This window comes from Sorex fumeus, unplaced genomic scaffold, assembly GCF_029834395.1.
Source record: "Sorex fumeus unplaced genomic scaffold, SorFum_2.1 ptg000006l, whole genome shotgun sequence".
Taxonomy (NCBI): domain Eukaryota; kingdom Metazoa; phylum Chordata; class Mammalia; order Eulipotyphla; family Soricidae; genus Sorex; species Sorex fumeus.
Window position 1 is genome coordinate 65,335,078 of NW_026606063.1, and position 18,909 is coordinate 65,353,986.

General features: G+C 37.2%; 1 pseudogene; it reads left to right on the forward strand.

Moving 5' to 3' along the window:
- Window positions 1-1,862: 1,862 nt before the first annotated feature.
- LOC130038595 (uncharacterized) lies at window positions 1,863-1,940 on the forward strand (annotated as a pseudogene).
- The last annotated feature ends 16,969 nt before the right edge of the window (window positions 1,941-18,909 follow it).

Sequence of the window (18,909 nt, forward strand, 5' to 3'; positions counted from 1 at the left end):
TGGCTCCGTGTAATCCCATCAACGGCCAAGACTCAGAGACTATAAAATCCAGCTCCCGGACGAGAACAGTGCAGTCAGTCTCCTGCCCCTGTGCCTGGCTGTTCCTCGCCGGGGTCCCTTGGAGGGGAGCGGGTTGAGCTTTCCTCCCCACCCCAACCAGGGCTCCGGCAGCCGAAGACCTCCAGGACCAGCCACTACCATGCTGAAACCACTCTCTGCACACATGAAGGTACTGGCAGAGGGACAAAGCCACGCGGGTTCTTATCAGGACATCTTTTTATGACATCTTATTATCTCATTCCTACTTTGGACAAACTTGCAGGCTATCGAATGTAGCCTGCCCACAGGGCAGAGTCTGGCAAACTCCCCGTGGCATACCAAATATGCCAAATACCAGTAACAATGATGGGTCTCATTCTCCTAAAGAGCCTTGAATATAATCTCAGGGCTAGGATGAAAGAGACGTTACTGGGGCCTGCTCGAGGCAATCAACGAATAACAGAATGATGAAATGAAATGAAAGAAAGTGAATCAGTGGAAAAACAGAGCTGCTTTGAGATCCTTTAGCCATCAAACATAGCCACAAAGTCACTATAAAATTGAACTTAAGTAGCAATAGCTAGTCTGGAAGTGGAACAGATTTGCAGTCCCTTTGAACTCAGTTACTCTCCTGCTTTATTAGAAAATCACATTTCTGACCATTTTTGTTTTTATATATAAGTGGCCTTACAAATCTCAAGACTAGGTCTATATTCAGCAATATTTTCTGTAAATGCCTGTACTTCAGACAGCCAAAGCCATAGGAAGTTGATGTCATCTTGATACCCTATATTTGGGGTAAAATAGCACTCTCTGTTGTCTTAAGGGTATTAGAAATGGAGTGAATATTCTTTAATTTTTCTTAACATTACTTGTTGATTACATTTTTGTGAGTTAACTTGCATGGAGTGAGAATTTTGTGAGAAATAAACTTCAGAGGGGGCTGGAGAGATAGTACAGTGGGTAGGACATTTGCTTTGCACACAGCCACCCAATCTTCCATCTCTGGCACCCCATATGGCCCCCTGGGCACTACCAGGAGTGATTCCTGAGTGTAGAGACAGGAGGAATCTCTGAGCACCACCACGTGTGGCCTCCACACAAAAATAAACAAAGAAAAAAACAAACAAGAGGCAGAATTTCACAGCTAATATTCTTTTTTGGTGTTGTCAGATCCCATGCATGCAGGGAAAGCATATCACCTTAGCACCATATCCAAGCCCCTAGACTTTTTCTTATCTTTAATTTGAGGCATTGTGATTTGCAATATTCCCCATGATCTGGTTCTATGCATGCAATGTTCCAGCACCAAATCTTCCAGCAAGCTGGTGTGTGCTTCCCTCCATCACTGTCTCTGGGTTCCCTTCTGTTTATCTCAGCCCCCGATGTTTGGTAAGCTCAATTCTATAGACCAGATCTCAGGTTCTTTTGACTTTGACCATTTGTTACTTGTTATTGTCTTTATATCCCCCATATAAGATAGGTAATTCTGGACTTTGGTTAATTCTTGTTTGAGAATTAAATGAAAGAAGAATATTTTGTCTCCTCAACAAGAAGAAATCTTTAGTCAATGCAGGCTTCCATTTCCCACTGAGGGGATTAGGAATTAATAAAGGTAAAAAGGAAAAGGCCCTCCCGTTGATCGTCGATTTGCTCGAGCGGGCCCAGTAACGTCTCCTTTGGAGACTTTGTTGTTACTGTGTCTGGCATATCAAACACTCTCGGTAGCTTGCCGGGCTCTCCGAGAGGGGCGGAGGAATCGAACTCGGGTCGGCCATGTTGGCCGCTTGTAAGGCGAACACCCTACCGCTGTGCTATCACTCCAGCCTATACTTTCAGGGATCATTTCTATAGTATGTTACTAGGAATTAATGAATTATTTTTTTCTTACATACGAAAATATTTTCTTAAATATGTTATTTAAACTGACCTGGGATCAAAGCTAGCTTCTACCTTCTCTGAAGTAATCACTCACACTACTGGAATCATCAAATCTAGCTCTCTTTGGAAGACACACCGTTTTATGTATCAAATAGCTGTTGAGTATATGTTACATCCAAGTATTCTATGCTCTGAAAAAAATATATGTTGAGATATAAACCTTACATAATGCTTTTTTCAAAAAAATATTGAATCACCGTGAGATACAATTACAAATCTTTCATGTTTGAATTTCAGTCATACAATGTATAATGCTTTTATCTACGGAAATCATGTACATGTAAGTGTGTGTTTGTGTAGGTTAGGGCTGGGCAATTGGCTTCTAGTAACATTAATTCATGTCTGACCAATCTTCCTTGCAGTCGTTTCATTATGATTATTTCAGTGAGAAAGTTTTAATTTGTCTTTCTTTCTATTGGTTGAACAGTAGAAAGTATAGATGCTCTTCCAAATAAGGGCAAAAGTGGACATGGTTTAGAGACTTTCAAGAGAGACTTTCCAATAAAAACTGCATTCCTGCCAAGATTATAAGGAAGTAATTAAGCTAAATCAGAATTCATCAATAAATTTAGATAAAAATATCAAACACTTGAATAGAATCTAGTATGCTTTTCAACAGTTGTAAGAGCTTAAAAATCTCTCCAACCCATTTTGTAATTCCGAAAATTAAATTAGGGTTCTTTCAACGTATTTCTTATTTTAACAAAATTGAGTATTATTATTTTCTTTAAAAAATTAAGGATTCTCTTCCAGTGAGCAAGATCCTATTTCTGTGATTTAAAACTATGATGATAGCCATCAGGATGTCTCAGTATTCTCTTCATTTTAGTTCCCATTCAGAAAAATATAGATCAGTTTATTAATAACATGGAAGTATTTTATATGATTTATTGTATAAATTAATGCTTATCTAAGAAAGATGTATAAAATTATTTTTATTTCATTTTTGGAGAAAAATTTCCATTGCAATATTTTTTCACGCTAGTCTTCTTTATAATATAGGCATGCCAATACATGAATAACTGGGATTTTATACTCATTATTTAAGCATTGGTACTTTCAAAAGCAGGCATTATACATACATATATACGCACATACACATAAAACACATACATATATATCATTGTATCACTGTATCACTGTCATCCCATTGTCAATTAATTTTCTCTAGTGAGGGCCAGTAATGTCTCCATTCATCCCAGCCCTGAGATTTTAGCAGCCTCTCCTTACTCATCCCTCCCAACAGTGCCATATTGGAGGCTTTTTCAGGGTCAGGGGAATGAGACCCGTTATTGTTACTGTTTTTTGACATACCGAATACACCACAGGGAGCTTGTCAGGCTCTGCCGCAGGATACTCTTGGTAGCTTGCCGGGCTCTCTGAGAGGGATATATATATATGAATATATATTCATATATTCATATATTTGGGGGATCGTACCTGGTGTTGCTCAGGGCTTACTCCTGACTCTGTACTCAGGGATCACTCATTGGACCTTACGTGATGCTGGGACCACACCTGGGTCAGCTGTGTTCAAGGAAAGCTCCTAAACTTGAATATTATCTATTTCTCTGAATCTGGCACTATATATTTCAAGATTCAATAGATCCATCAGGACTCATTTTAGTTTTTAAGACAGACTTCTCATAAACAGTAACGTAAATATTTCCTTTTAAAGTTAATTCAAGGGTACTTCAGTGCCGGTGAGTTACCAGAACTTTGTACATCGTATTACAATTTTTAAAGTTATTTAACCATATTATTTAAAGTATAACATACAAAATAATTAGTTAAATGCTAAAAACAAATAAAAATACAGGACTGGGCAAAGAGACGGTTTGGCCTGCAGGCTTGGCTGGCAAGAAGCTGAGTTTAATCCTCAGTATCACAGAGATTCCTGAGCACTGGTAGGGAGCAACCCCCAATTAGAGAGCTGGAAATAGCCTATAAACGGTGCTGGGTGTGACCTCAAAACTGCCTATATTAATAAATGACTCAAGATGAAGTTTTTATTCAGTAATTTGATAAAACCCTTTTATGTCTAATTTTTTCTTATTTTTGCAGATATTCCCTATTTCACACTGCTTGTTCATTAACTGTTTATAGTATGTGAATGCACTTAGGTGTATTTAGCAATAATTATTATAAAAATTAAAATAATTTAATGGGCAAACTACCTGAACTGCATTTTATCCTCTATGTGCATTATGTGTACATGTGTATGCGTATGTGTATGCATGAGTGTGTGTGTGTGTGTGTGTGTGTGTGTGTGTGTGTGTGCGCGTGTGTGAGACAGACAGACAGACAGACAGACTGGTACAAAAAGAGAGATACAGAGACAGAAAACAGAAAACAATAGATAGGTTGCCAGGGATGTATCTCAACTGTAAAGGGCTATCCTTGCACTTGTGAGGCACAGGGTTGGATCTCCAGCTTGGTAGTTCACTAGGTTTAAAACCATGCAATGCTAGGGCTGGAGCAATAGCATAGCTGGTAGGGCCAATTTGCCTTGCATGTGACTGACCCGGGTTCATTTTCCAGCATCCCATATGGTCCTCTGAGCACTGCTGGGAGTAATTCCTGAATGCAAAGCCAGCAGTAACCCCTGTGTGTCGCTGGGTGTGACCCAAAAAGCAAAATAACACAAAACACCAAAAAAAAAAAAACTGTGATGCTCAAAGAAAAACAAAACACTATGTATCCAATTTATTTTCTGAAACATTATTCACCCTAATTATCATTATCAAAAGTACGCTTCAAACCTTTGAGTAGGTTACTTGTTGAGTGACACATAGAATGATTTTTTGACAAATCCTCTGTGAAGACTGATTCATGGTAAGGAGGATGCTGACAAAGGAAATGACACTCAGGTTCCTGTTTTGGAGAGAAGACCAACTCTGAGTGATGTGATGGTACAGGGGGAAAAATATCTTGAGACTATTTTTTTGCTCTTTTTTCCACTTCCATGCCTTTCTTTTCTATCTCTCTGTACATTTTTCAGATACATTGATGCATTCTCCATATAATCCCAGGCAAACACTTCTAGGGCATTGGAAACTGGCCTCTGTTAATTGTACAAGGATCTCTGTTTAGAAAACAATCTCTGTTTGTTTTAGAAAATAATCTCTGTTTTCCAAACAAGAGACACTGAGTGTTCTTTCTGCTGCTCCTGCCCTCCAAAATTCATTGCTTGTCTCAGGAGCTTGGCTCCGAAGATGACCGTGAGTACTTGGGAAGGCTAAGGTTTCTGTCAGGGCAACATACGATTGCAATAGTGAGCCATGATTTTAGCAGAGTGGAAATGTTCAGTTGAGAGTGGAGGGCCTGTGTGCCCCCTGCCCCTGCAGACCACCACCTGCTCCTACTCCGGTGATTTTGATACCATGTGGGACTCAGTCAGGGTCATGGGCCAGAGGGACTTCCTGGTTTCCAAGGTTTCCAATTACTCAAGGGTATCTTTATCATAAGGCTACTGTTTTCCTTTGTAAATTAAATTTGCTACCTTTATTTTTAATTTAACAGTTAGGGATAAATTTGGCAATGCTTTTATAGAAGGTATTTTTTTAAAAGTGAAACTAAGAATAGATCACTTTTTTTTAAGGATTTTTAGTTTAGTTGTTTTTTTTTTTAAACTGGACTATCCAAAAACATCTTCGCCATGTGGGTAAAATTTTAAAAACTAATCCTAATTGTACAAAACACCAAACTTAAGTTCATTCATACTTTTCATGGATTTAAGAAAAGCATTTTGTTCTGTTATATTACGTTGAAATATATGAGATTTGTTGTTTTTAATCAGCGTCACTATCCTTATCTTAAATGAACAGAAAACATATCTTAGGTTCTGTGAGACAATGTTTAATTTACCTATAAAAACATAGACCTTTATTGGACTGGAGGGATAAAATTGGAGGTAAAGCTCTCCTTGTCTTTCATGTGGCCAATTTCAATTAAATCCCTGGTGCCACAAATGGTTCCCCAGCACCAATAGGAAAAAAATCCTCAGCACAGAGCCAGAAAACAGCCCTGAGCCCTGCTGGATATGCTTCTATACCCCATAACATTTGCCAAAGTCTTGGGATTTCTAACAGTAGTAAAAGTTTCAATTATCAAATAATCTTTCCCAAATCCACACAATGTTTATATCTTTAAAAAAATTTAGATGAAAATGAAACCTTAAAAAAGATGTAAGTATGTACCATTTTGTTTGTTTTAGGGCCATGCCAGTGGGTCTCAGGGCTGGGGGAGGCACAGGGGATGGAACCCAGGAAGCCATGCATGCAAGACAAGTGGCCTCCCTGCTATACCATTGCTCTGGCCACAGTATGTACATTTTGACTTATTCCAATATTCTTGAAACATCTTTAAAATACTTTCTGATGAAACAAAGTTTATTACATTTATAACTTGACATAGAAATGCTAATCATTGCACACAGGGAAAAAAACACAGAGAAAGAGAGAGAGGGACCAAGAAGAAGGTAGTGAGGGAGGAAAAATTTAAAAAGCAGTCTCAAGTTGATAGAGTTCTAATGAGGGTTGACAAAAGAGTAACTTCTCATTCTCACACACACACAAAGGTAATATTTAGAATGCATACTACTCTCCTATTTCAAGAATTCATCTTCACTCCAACTTGTATTAGAATGCTCTGTTCCTTGGGACTTGGGTTTGAATAATTTTGACAGTTTTAGCTTTCTTTCTGAGCAAAGAGTCTTGAGGACTTCCACTAAGTACATTTGCTTTCCTTGGGCACAAAACACTGTGTCAGAATGTCACCACCCATGTGAGCTCAAGCTGCTATGAAGTTAAAGTGCTATTAAAGTGAAGTGCGATGCTCAAGAAGATGCATGTGGGAGATCTGATTCACCATAACTTTTTTTTCTTAATTTTTATTTTTGGGCCATGCCCAGTGATGCTCAGGGGTTATTCCTGGCTCTGCATTCAGAAATTATTTTTGGTGTGCTCAGAAAACCGTATGGGATGTCGGGGATCAAACTTGGGTGGCTGATGTGTAAGACAAGTTCCAAACCTGCTGTACCAATACTGAGGCCCAAACCAGCATTATTTTTTTTTAATCAAAGATATCTGATTTTTTGAAACTTTGGTCCCAAATATTCAGAGCACTTTTCTAGTTTCCTTCTTCCTTTTCCCTCCTTTTTTCTTTCCTTTTTAGTCCTTCCTTCCTTCCTTCCTTCCTTCCTTCCTTCCTTCCTTCCTTCCTTCCTTCCTTTCCTTCTTTCTTTCTTTCCTTCTTTCTCTCTCTTCTTTATTTCTCTTTCTTCTTTCTTTTTCTTTCCTCTCTGCTTTACTATAGCTGATACTATCAAAGTGCATTGGTTCTCTCCACCCACCAACCAAAAAAGTGCATAATATTCACACAGGGAGACTACAAATTAGGTAATTCACAGAGTATACAAATATTTATTGGTATAAAACCTGCAACATGAGTTTTTTGTTAAATTTTAACAGTGTTGTCTCAAATCTTCAAAGCTCCCCTTAATGGTTTGCTGAAGTAATTGAACTTGTATAAGGCCATCTTATCTTTCTTTCATTACCCTGGCTGTAGCTTCTTTGCTATTCCCATGAAATCCATGTACACACTTTAGAAACCCTCCTGAACAAGCTTGCTTCTAACTTTCACAGAGCCCTTAGCACAATTTGAATACGAAAGAAACACTGAATAAAAAGCTTTAATCTCTTGTCTGTTCTGCTGCTTCCTTGCATCACCTCATTGCCTCCTCTTCCAAAGGCTTCTCTGTATGAGCAAAGTGAACACTTTCTGTTTAAAGTGAAGTGCAATGCTCAAGAAGATGCAGTCTGCGGAGCTGAGATCGGAAAGTGGCTCCTGTAAGTCTTCTCTGTCAAAATTTAGCTACGTTTGTGCTGCACTGCCTTCTGTTTAATCCTTTGCAGGTAAAAGATTAGTAAAGAGCTCTCCGTGAACAAAAATCTTTCAATCAGCAGAATGTACAGGGAGTATCAAATGTGCTCTCCGCCTCAAATACTGTGGGGCTCTCTCCTCTGATACCTCTTTCCCTCGGTGAGCTGGAACTGCTTGAAAGGCTTTTCTGTTCTCTGGTCTCTTGTCAATTTGAATGCCAGGAAATGAGCCCCCTTTGTGAGATTAATTAATAGCAGGAGCGGATCGGAGGAGCCCAATCGCCACGCAACCGAGCTGTAATTGCTACTTTGTGGAAAGGAAAGAAAAAAAAAGTTTGGGTTGCAGTTTAAGAAGAGGGTTTAAGGAAAGTTCTTTGAACTAGAGGTCTCAGTGCACTGGATTAAGGCAAGAAGCAAGAAGGCCTTTGAAGTTTGTTAAGAGGTTTTGGAAGGGAAAAAAGTTGGGTGGCAAATGGGAGCTGGAAACATCAAAAGGCTTCGCGCAGCTCCTCACCTGCTTGGCATTGGGTCAGGGTTGCGGGCAGGAGAGCAGCCCTACAGGTGGAATGATCAGCTGAGAAGGCGGTGCTGGAGATTTATTTGGGTTGTGAGCATCACAATCACGCACTATTACTGCAACGGAGGGACATTTATATGTATGATCTCAAGTTAGGGTGGTATTTTTAGATTACACTTGACAACACGTGCTTCATGAACATACATACAGTTAATATCCCAAAAGAGACCTCTCATTTTTTTCACGCCACGCTTCCTTCTAAGATCATTAAAGACGTCTGAAAAGTTTCTCTGCCCATCTCTTAGCACTGATACATCTACATCCATAAGAGGAAAAACAGATTAGCTTATTAAAGAAACCATGTCCATGCGATGTCTGGGAATAAGAATAGCGTGGGCTCTTCATTCTCTACAGAAGCAACATCGCCCCCAAGGGGGTGAAATTGATTCTAGGTTAGAGGTGTGTGTGTGTGTGTGTGTGTGTGTGTGTGTGTGTGTGTGTGTGTGTGTAGGGGGGTAGGGCGGAGGGGGACACGGGGGAGGGGAATGGATAGAAAAAAGAACTTAAGAGTTAATGGTTTGTGACTCTTTAAGGGGCCACAGTGCTTCAGAAGTTACCCAAAGCATCTTTGTTAATAGTTTCTCTCATGAAAAGTTGCAAATAGGAATAAAACAACAGGAACATCTTTGGAAAAGATAATAAAAATGTTATATCAATTTTGAAGAATGATGGCTTATGTACATTTTTAAAAATAAGAGTAGTGTGAGTTGCATTGTGCATGAATTGCATATTGACGAGGCAAATATTTCATATAAATTTACTTAATTTTATTGTGCTTGTCAAACTGATGAACTGAGATCTACTTCTAGTAACTAAAAAGCCAGAACAGATTTTTAATTCTCACCATTACATTATTCTGTGAGCTTGGATTGTTTTTAAAAGAGTTCATTCATTCATTCACTTTTAAAAGAGTACTTACCATTAATTTGTTTCAGTCTTTTTTGAGGTACAGGTACACTGCTTTATGGAAATATCAAAAATTCTAACTCAGGATTTTTTAATTAGTAAATTTACATGAAATAGTGTTAATTTCAAATGATAAGGTAAATTTAAGGAGCGGCTTAAAAAAGAAAATGTATTTACTGTCACTGTCACTGTCCTCCCGTTGTTCATCGATTTGCTCCAGTGGGCCCAGTAAAGTCTCCATTGTGAGATTTGTTATTGTGTTTGGCATAACAAATACTTCACGGGGAGCTTGCCAGGCTTTGCCCTGCCGGCGAGATACTCTTGGTAGCTTGCTGGGCTCTCTGAGAGGGGTGGAGGAATCGAACTTGGGTCGACCATGTTGGCTGCATGCAAGGCAAATGCCCTACCTGCTCGCTATAGCTTCAGCCCAGAAAATGTATTATGCTATCTATTAACTAATATAATTTCTGTAATTCTTTGCAATTTTAATCACATTTAATTTTTTTATTTTGAACTTTACATACAAAATAAATACACATAATTTTTAAGTGTAGCAAATATGTAAGTACTAAAATACATATATGCTTTTAACAGTGAGAATAGTTTGGCTTTCTATGTTTTCTATCTATAACAGTGCTTATTTTTTTCACATTATGAGAACATGTCATGTTTGAAAATTAGGAAACCAGTCCTAGTCTGGATTGAGTAAGCCAGAAACTTTTCTGGGCTTATCCTGTAGCTAAATGACATTTTTCTAAACAGCTTCACTGTTCTGAGAAGTACCTTCACTGCCCTTGAAAAGAAATTTTGGAGGCTTTGCCTGAATAAAACTTATATACTTAGCCGTATGCACAGAAACCGTGTTCTCTCTCTCTCTCTCTCTCTCTCTCTCTCTCTCTCTCTCTCTCTCTCTCTCTGTACTTTTAGTCTGTTTGGTTCATAAAGATATTCACTAGATTGGCAGTCCTAGCAAAATGTGCTGGTGACATTTCATGACTTCCTTTCATTGACATCCAATACCAATTCATGCTACACAAGCACGTTGGTCCAGCATACCACTCAACCTCCAGTGAACAATCAATAACCATGTTGACTGACTGCATTGGGGCACCCAAAACATCAATCCATGGACTTTTCAGTCTCATTACAGAAGCATCTTGGGGGACCTGCCATTTTGAAAGTTTAACAAATATTTTTAGTACATTGAGTAAGTGAATAAAGTAGTAATAATTATGAGTCCATCATCAGAATTCCCAGTTTCCAATGTCCCCAAATCTGCAGGAGTATATGTATCGCCAGTAAATATATGCCATATCTAATAGCTCAACTTATCTACAGGAAATATTTCTACTCTAATACAGTAGAAATTATGTGTGTACAGAAATATATAATATAAATGACCTGAAATAGTTGTCTTATAATAATGTCTATGTTGTAGGCTACTAGCTGTCAAAAATATCTATAATTATATTCATTAATTGAAATGCCATATAGCCAACTACCTTTCTGCTATTAAAAGAAACAAAAGAGTTTCTTTTGCATTATTTCTAATATCTTAGGTTATGCTACGCATTTTAAAGTTTTCCACTTCTGGGGGCTTGCAACAGCAATAATTTTCAGCTATCTGGAGGATTATAATTGTGAGCAAACATCAATCATGGATTGAATTTAGCATTTTCAGCTAACTTCCCAAATCACAAAGAGAAAGCAATGGTCTCCAGACATCCCCAGACCAGTTTGATTACAGGTGTAGTACATGCAACCTTGTTAGTTCTCCGTGATGAGGGTTTCCTTTCCCTGTTGGATCTCTTGGAGAGGCCCTGGTCATTGCTTTCACTAACAATTCCTTCTATTCCCTAGAGATGCCTTAATGAAATCCCTGGACATGACCAAAGGCAATCTTGTTCTCAGGGCCAGTGAGGTGAAAAGCCAAAGCCTTACTTACCAGACAAGCAATAATTAATAAATATCTTTGATTCATCTCAATTCATTAACAAACTTACAAGTTTGGCGATCTTACAGAGCACAGTGTTAGCCTGTCATTTCATTTACAAGTATTGAATGAAACACACGTGCCAAAGTATGTTAAAAAAATTAACTCACAACGAAATTAAATGAAAGTAGAATACTAATTGGGAGAAAGCAACTGACAGATACAGCAAAAGATTGATTTTAGGGAACATGGAGAAATCTGTTTTCTGTTTATTTTAAGGACAGGAAATGAATGCTGATTAGAAATGTATAGGCGGTTGCATTGTGCAGCATTTGGTAATGTTTTCACTGGATATTTGATTTGTCTAAGTTTTTCTAGATTTCAGATCAAATGCCAGTTATCAGAATAGGACTTTTTTCCCCTAATAACTGGACTTCCTTAGACACTGGTTCTTAAATTGTGAGCATTTGACATACCTCCTTGTGGCAAAGTAATTCAGAGTAATGTGCCTTTTCTTAGTAAGAAACATCTACACCTACTTTAAGTAGGCAAAATAGCACTGAAATAAGGCAGATTCTCTTGGCTTTTTTTCCTAAAAAACTGTCATGAATTTGAGAGATAGTGTTCATTTGGATTTGCAGGCATCTTGACCTACCCATGCGTTATTTGTTTCACCTATATACATACTTGTTCTTCCATTAGTTGGATGAAAACTAAAAGAAAATGATAAATCCTGTCTTCCTAAGTAAAATCATCATTTTACTTATTTTTAATTTTTATGATACACCTGTAAATGTGATTAGGGGCTGCCCCAAGAGCCTCCATCCCTCTCGGAGAGCCCAGCAAGCTACCAAGAGTATCCCGCCCACATGGCAGAGCATGGCAAGCTACCGGTAGCGTACTCAATATGCCAGAAACAGTAACAATGATGGTACTCATTCCCCTGACCCTTAAAGAGCCCCTAGTAAGCCATCAGGCTACACTAGCACTTGACAGGGATGAATGGAGACGTTACTGGTTCCTACTCGAGCAAATTGATGATATTGATAATGATAGTGATGATAGCACCATGATTTATCAGTCCATCATAATACAGTTGTTTCAGTCATAAAATATTCCAACATCAATCCCACCACCAGTGGGACCTTCCGAATTTCCCACCCATCACAGCAGCCTGCCTTAACTCCATATTGTTTGTTACATCACAAAGACAAATAGAATTATCAAAACTTAGATCAACAAAATCATTTTAAAGAAGTGAATTGGAATAAAATTGAGTTGGGGAGGAGGCAGAGAGCACATTCAACAGCTCCACATTCTTTCCTTCCCCAGGAGTGCTGAAGGCTGCCTCTCATTTGCATTTCTTATGTCACTTTATCACTCTGGAAATGTCCTGCTTGTACAGAGAGGTGACTGTGGAAGGCAGCTTGGAACAATGGCATAAAGGCCATGGCAGAGTCAAACTGCTCCCCAATCAGCTTTCCTAGGATCCTTGCATGATGGTTTGTGTGAAGAAAGTCTGACAATGATGTACAATATCTCCTGTAACTGTCTACAGCATGCATGGGTCACAGTCAAACTATCCAAATCCTTCTGGGGAATTGGGAAATGCAGGAGTGAGGTTCTAGTGACATCTAAAGGCAGACTCTTCCACTGTACTGCACTTCTCAGCAGGCTGATCCTGCTCACTGTGGCTTCTAATCACAGCTTCTCAAATATTTCTTCCCAAGTCTCAACAAAGTCATTTTACTTTGGATCTTCTCTTTTCTCAGCCAGCTGTCTTTGAGTGAGAAATTTTTCTGCTACACCCTTGAATATTATTTGGCCAGTCATAGTCTGTCTTGGGGTCAAAGCAGGAATAATTATGTAAGCTACATGCTACGTGTGACTCTTCAGTGACTCCATGCCAAGAGTTAACCTTAGGTACCTGCCTCCATAAATCTCTGCCATCTGCTTAACTCAAGCTACCATAATGTTTCAGGGCTCTGTGAGTTTTCTCTGTAGGATAGACTCTGGCCAAATCACAAATTACTCTGATGAATTGGACGTAATTGCCTTGCCAATCTAGATAACAACAAAAACATGCATTTTAATGTTACCTGCATTTGCACTGTGCTTCTTTTCTGAATAAAATGACCTTTTCTTTAGCCATTCCAATAAATTGCCTCTCATCCCCACTCCATTACTATTGGTAGGTTCATTATATATACCGATTTTATATGCTATCTATATACACTATTTCTGTTCTGCAAAAGGAACTGACCCCCAAGACCTCCACAGCATCCTTACCATAGTCGTTTTAATGACCTCCTCTGGTTATTCAAATGTGCTTCTTAAGTCTCTAATTGTATAGACTAGTGAGTTGAAAATGTTGCATGCTTTCACTTGTCTTTACCATTTATAAACAATCAAATGGATTGGCTTGGGAAAATTCGACAATTCAAGATAATTTTCCCATGTATACAAGGAAACAGAGTATTTTGCATGCAGGTGATCTCAAGCAGTGTTAGAACTGAATGTTTTTTCTCAGTTCTCCACTGAAGATAGGGCAGTTTTTCTGTTCTTTTTTGTTTTGTAAAGTTCATGTATATGTACAAATATATATATATATATATACACATATACACATATATGTATATATATAAAGTTTTGTAGAAACAGTGTTTATAGAAAGTTTTTTAATAAAGTTTTATAAAGACCTATGAAGTTGGACTGAAGAGTTGGCAGATAATGACTGCAGTGGTCAGAGTTGCTTCTTTCGTCTACCACCCTGTCCCTGCCAGTAATCCTAGCTTTGGGGATCGAAAATTTCCTAAAGATGTATTAGTGTCGTATACACATGTGCCCTTGTATGCTCATAATCCTTTTCACTAGCTTCTTAGCTGCATGCTTTGTATTTAAATTTTCCTTCTGACCAAGTAAATCCCCTTGGATGAAGTGACAGGATCTTTTCAGCACCCATGGCTGGTGACAGCTGGTGGAGAGTCTCTGAAAGACTGCAAAGTGTTCCTTACTAGCTTTCTTCAAGACCAGTGCCAGCCACCAGCTGAGCAATTTGTTAGTTCTCCCTTCAGGCATCAGTCAGTTGAAGAGGCTCACGGTAAATGCTAAAGAAGTACAATAGATATTAATATAAAAGACAATATCTGTGCTTCTTGCTTAACCATGCCTTTAATTAGGTACTTATTATATGTGAACATGGAACCTTTTCATTAATTCTGGTGTAACTCTTTATTAATACTGTATGAAGTATATTCTGGCATCTGAAATGCACTGAAAACTCAATTTTGAAAGCAATAATTGTCTATAACCTTTGAAAGAACAGCTCTGAGGGCCAGGTGCTGTTTCCCCCCTTTTCAGAGAAGTTTCCCTGTGAATACCTAACTTGCAATACATTCTGTTGTTTTAAATGAAAATTGAAAGATGTACTTTTGGAGGAGGGGGTTTCTCTTGGCAAGTTGCCAATGTTAGAATCTGGAATGAGGTAATGAGAAAGATTCAAGCTAAGTAAGAAACTCGACTTTAATGTAAGCATTCACAGCGGCTTGGTCCTCCTGCAGATTTTTTTTTTTTTTAGTTTCAAGTTTCTATCTAGCTAAGCAGCATTTTTATATTTTTAAAAAATGCACATAAAATAATTTTTGGGGACAAAATATATGAACTGGAACAATGTTTTGTTTAATTTTGTTTGTAAGGTTACAGCCCTAGTGTGCACAATCTTCCATTTCCTAAGTTAAATAACATACACATAAAGTCAAATAAATGAGACCTAAGACACCACTTTTTTAAAAAAAATATTTTTACAGCACACTTGCTATCTTTTTACCCGTTTTATCTACTTTTGATGAATTATTTTAATATAGAGAGAATATTTTATCATTGTAACTTTCTACATATAAATACTCCTTGAAATTGAGATTTGAGGGAGGAGGGAATTATATTATTGTGGAATAAATGTTCTTCTGGAGATCTGGAAGAACAGAGACTCGTAGGATAGTTCTGAGTCTGTCATCCAAGAACCTTGAGAAGTTCTGCTTTGGACAAATAATTTGGCAGTGAAAAACTAATGACAAAATTCACTACTGTTATTTTGTTTTGAAAATTTAAAAATAATATAAATGAAGGTTTCTGAATATTTATAGACATGTGTGAAAATATACATATATACATTTTGTATATACATTCTCTCTATATATACATAATTTTCATTGGCTTTTAAAGTGCTTTTAAATTGAGTAAATTTTACTTTTAAAAGTATCTGACATCTAAGAATACCTTTTTTAGAATTACTGTGCTATTATTTAGTTTTTTAAACAGTAAAACAAATCTCTGCTAGACATAAAAATATTAATACAAACATTCAAAGAAATAGTCGTCTTGTTCCACCTTATATTTTGGAATGAATAAGAAGGATTTAACATCAAAATAGGTTTTGTACCTTAGAATATAATGACAATATGAAGACTCTAATCTGCATTTTAGTTCTGTTTTTGTCATTTAACATTACAATTTTCCTTATACTGTAAGCAAGTAGATGGGGTGGGGGAGATACTATACAGAATGCATAAAAAATTAGGAGTTTTGCAATTATAACTATGTTATTGATAAAAGAACAAAGTACTCACTTTGAAAAGTGTCAAATAATGTCTTTTACTGGAACATGAGAACAATTGCTAAATTCAGTAATTCTTGTATGCAAGGAATAAATTTTCTTCTATTACTAATTAAAAGCAAGTAATCAGCTAATCATAAAAATATGAGTTTTTTGTATTATTGTTTGGCATAAATGTACATAAGTTTTCAAATATTCAAGTATTCTCCTATCATTTTGTTGCCTTGTGAATTATTTACACCGTCCTATGCTGGGCTCACTAGCTAGCTACTCCTGAATCTCCATTAATAAGTCACAATTTGATGTGTCACAATGAGGGGTGGCAGAGAGGTTTAATAAGACTCTAATCTGCCCATTGTTGAACATGCATTTGTATCTGTTTCTTGATCTACTTCTCTTTGCATTGGGGGCATTATTTGAAATAGGCTTTGATTTTTCTATAAGGAATTGCTTTTTTAAAGCTTTTTTGTAAAATTTTATGTTTGGACTTTGCTGGCGGCACACATGCACGAACACTCTTCTGTGCCCTAATGGGCAGTTTTGTGTGTTATGACTTCTTTATCCGAAATATGCTAATTCAAATACACACACACACACATATATGTTCCACGTACCTGTATGTGTGGTGTCTGTTTACATTTTCTGTCATGTAGTCATTAAGCACACACGTAGACTTAAAGGATGTCAAAACTGACAGCCCAGCATGATGGATGATGCTGTGCTAGACTGATTCTTACCAGGTGTGGTGTGATGGGAATTCAAATGCTATTCAGAGCTCTTATTTGTGTTTGTAAAGTTTTGCTTTTCTGTATTTGGAGGGTGTGTGTGTGTGTTTGGTAGGGGAGGGGGTATAAGGAGGAGCTTTTGATCTGGTAATTTTATACCCTCTTGTAAGATTTGTTTTGCATATTTTAAGAAAATCCTATGGAGATTTCTTCTAATATGTATGCCTGATGTGGGTTATTCATTTTTATATCATTTGCTATTCCACGCACATTTAATTGTTATCAGGCAAAATATTTTCAAAGATTTTGATTACTGATTCTGTTGTCAGTATTCTTTTGTGTTTACAAATGTCCCCAGTGAGAAAAACTGACTATTGCCTGTTTCAGTCCATGAAAATGAGCAAAACAAAAAAAAAAAACTGTAGTGAAAATTTAAGTGTTTCCCCCCATTTTTATTGAGGTGTTGTAATTTACAATACTGTTAATGATAGTTTCCTACCTAGATCATCCCAACACCAAACCCACCCACCACCAGAATACCGTTTCTTTCCACCAATAAATATTTTAAGGCAGTTACAAGTTCGAAGCGATGAACAAACCTTTCTCTGGTCTCTTTGTCAAAGGCCAATCCATCTAAACACAATCAAACAGTTCTGATACTACCTATCAAACTACCTACTGAGTAGTCAACGACAAAGAATAGGCATTTACCTGACCACCTTGAGCTTATCCCTCTCAGACTTGTCATGGGGCTATAAAGTGACAGTCTGCACTTGAGGCAATCCTGAACAAGAACTAAGCATGCAGCTCCTGGAATGAAGCTTGCTCTGTTTTCCATAATTGTATTCTAATAAATGCCTTCTAATAAGAAAATAACTTTTCTTTCCTTTTGACCATTAAAGGTGGGAATGACAGTGCTAAGTATATCAGTTTGTGCTCTACATAATTGCACAAAACTGGGCATTCCACCTCAGGACATTGTCAAATGCAATCTGTCAGCAACAGAGAAATTAACAACTTAAGTAATCAGTAGAGCTGTGGGAGAGAGTGTTAACTTCACCCATATCATTGTTCATCTTGTTAGATAAATCAAACTTAAGTCACTCTTTGGGTAGAGGGTCAATAAAGGTTATGCCAAGATATGCAAAAAAATTTTATTAAAAAAACTGCAAAAAAAACATAGCATACAACTGAACAACTGACCCAGCTTCTATAATCTCTATCGTTTTTATTTTTCTTCAAAATTGCAGGTAAGGAAGGATAAAAATAAGGAAAAAATAGTTTAATATTAAATTGGAATAATTTGTAAAGGCTGGCTATGTAGAGCCAAAAATCACATAGCAGGTGCTATAACTTTTATTATGAACAATTTAAAATACTGAGATCAGGTGTTGGGAAATTTTTCAGCAACTGGATATGCAATGCTCATAAATACACATGACATAGCATTTCTTCTTAAAGTCTTTCTACTATGTATTTAATTAAGAGGACTTGAAGATAAAAACAAGTAATTGCCTGGCTACCTTGGAATGGGATCTCTGAATTTCCCACTTCAAGATTTCTTTATCATTCATATTGATTCTTTCCTGATAATTCTTAGTTTAAATTTGATAACTTAAACAAAATCACCATATGTCCCTACTGTATCTTTCTTTGAGCTCATAACTCTACTAATATTTGTAAAATTTTTTGACAATTTTGTTTCTTTTGATTTTATGTCACAATGTCCAATTTACCCTTCTGTGTCATTGTGTCTTTAAGAACATGCATCTAGCCACTAACGTTTGGTATTTTGACAATTATCAAATTAGGCAGGGACACCAGAGCAGTTTGTCAGTACTTTCAAGGAACATAAGAAATACTGATGTACCTTTCATGAGGAATAAAAAGTTAGGGTGTTGGACTGATAATGCAAAGTATAAGGTACTTGCCGTATGTAACCCCCCTCCCCCCCACGACCACACACACAAAGCAAATAATTGTAAGTCCAGATAAAGATAAAGGGAAGAGTGGTTGAAGATCATTAAGTGAACCATGAGGCACAAGGGCATTCAAGTGTTGGTTTTAGAGAGAAGAAATGATTATGTAGGTTTACATAAAGTAACTCCCAGCCACGGAAGTGATATGAGACTGGTAAATTGAACACTTTAAGGAAATACTAGAGACCAGATACAAAGTTATTTAGGTGTTTGTTAAAACCAAGGTTAGGGGGGAATGAAATATAGTGCATTTGTGTCCTGTAATTTGTTTGATTTTATATTTTTCTAGTAGCTATTTGAAATCATATACTAATA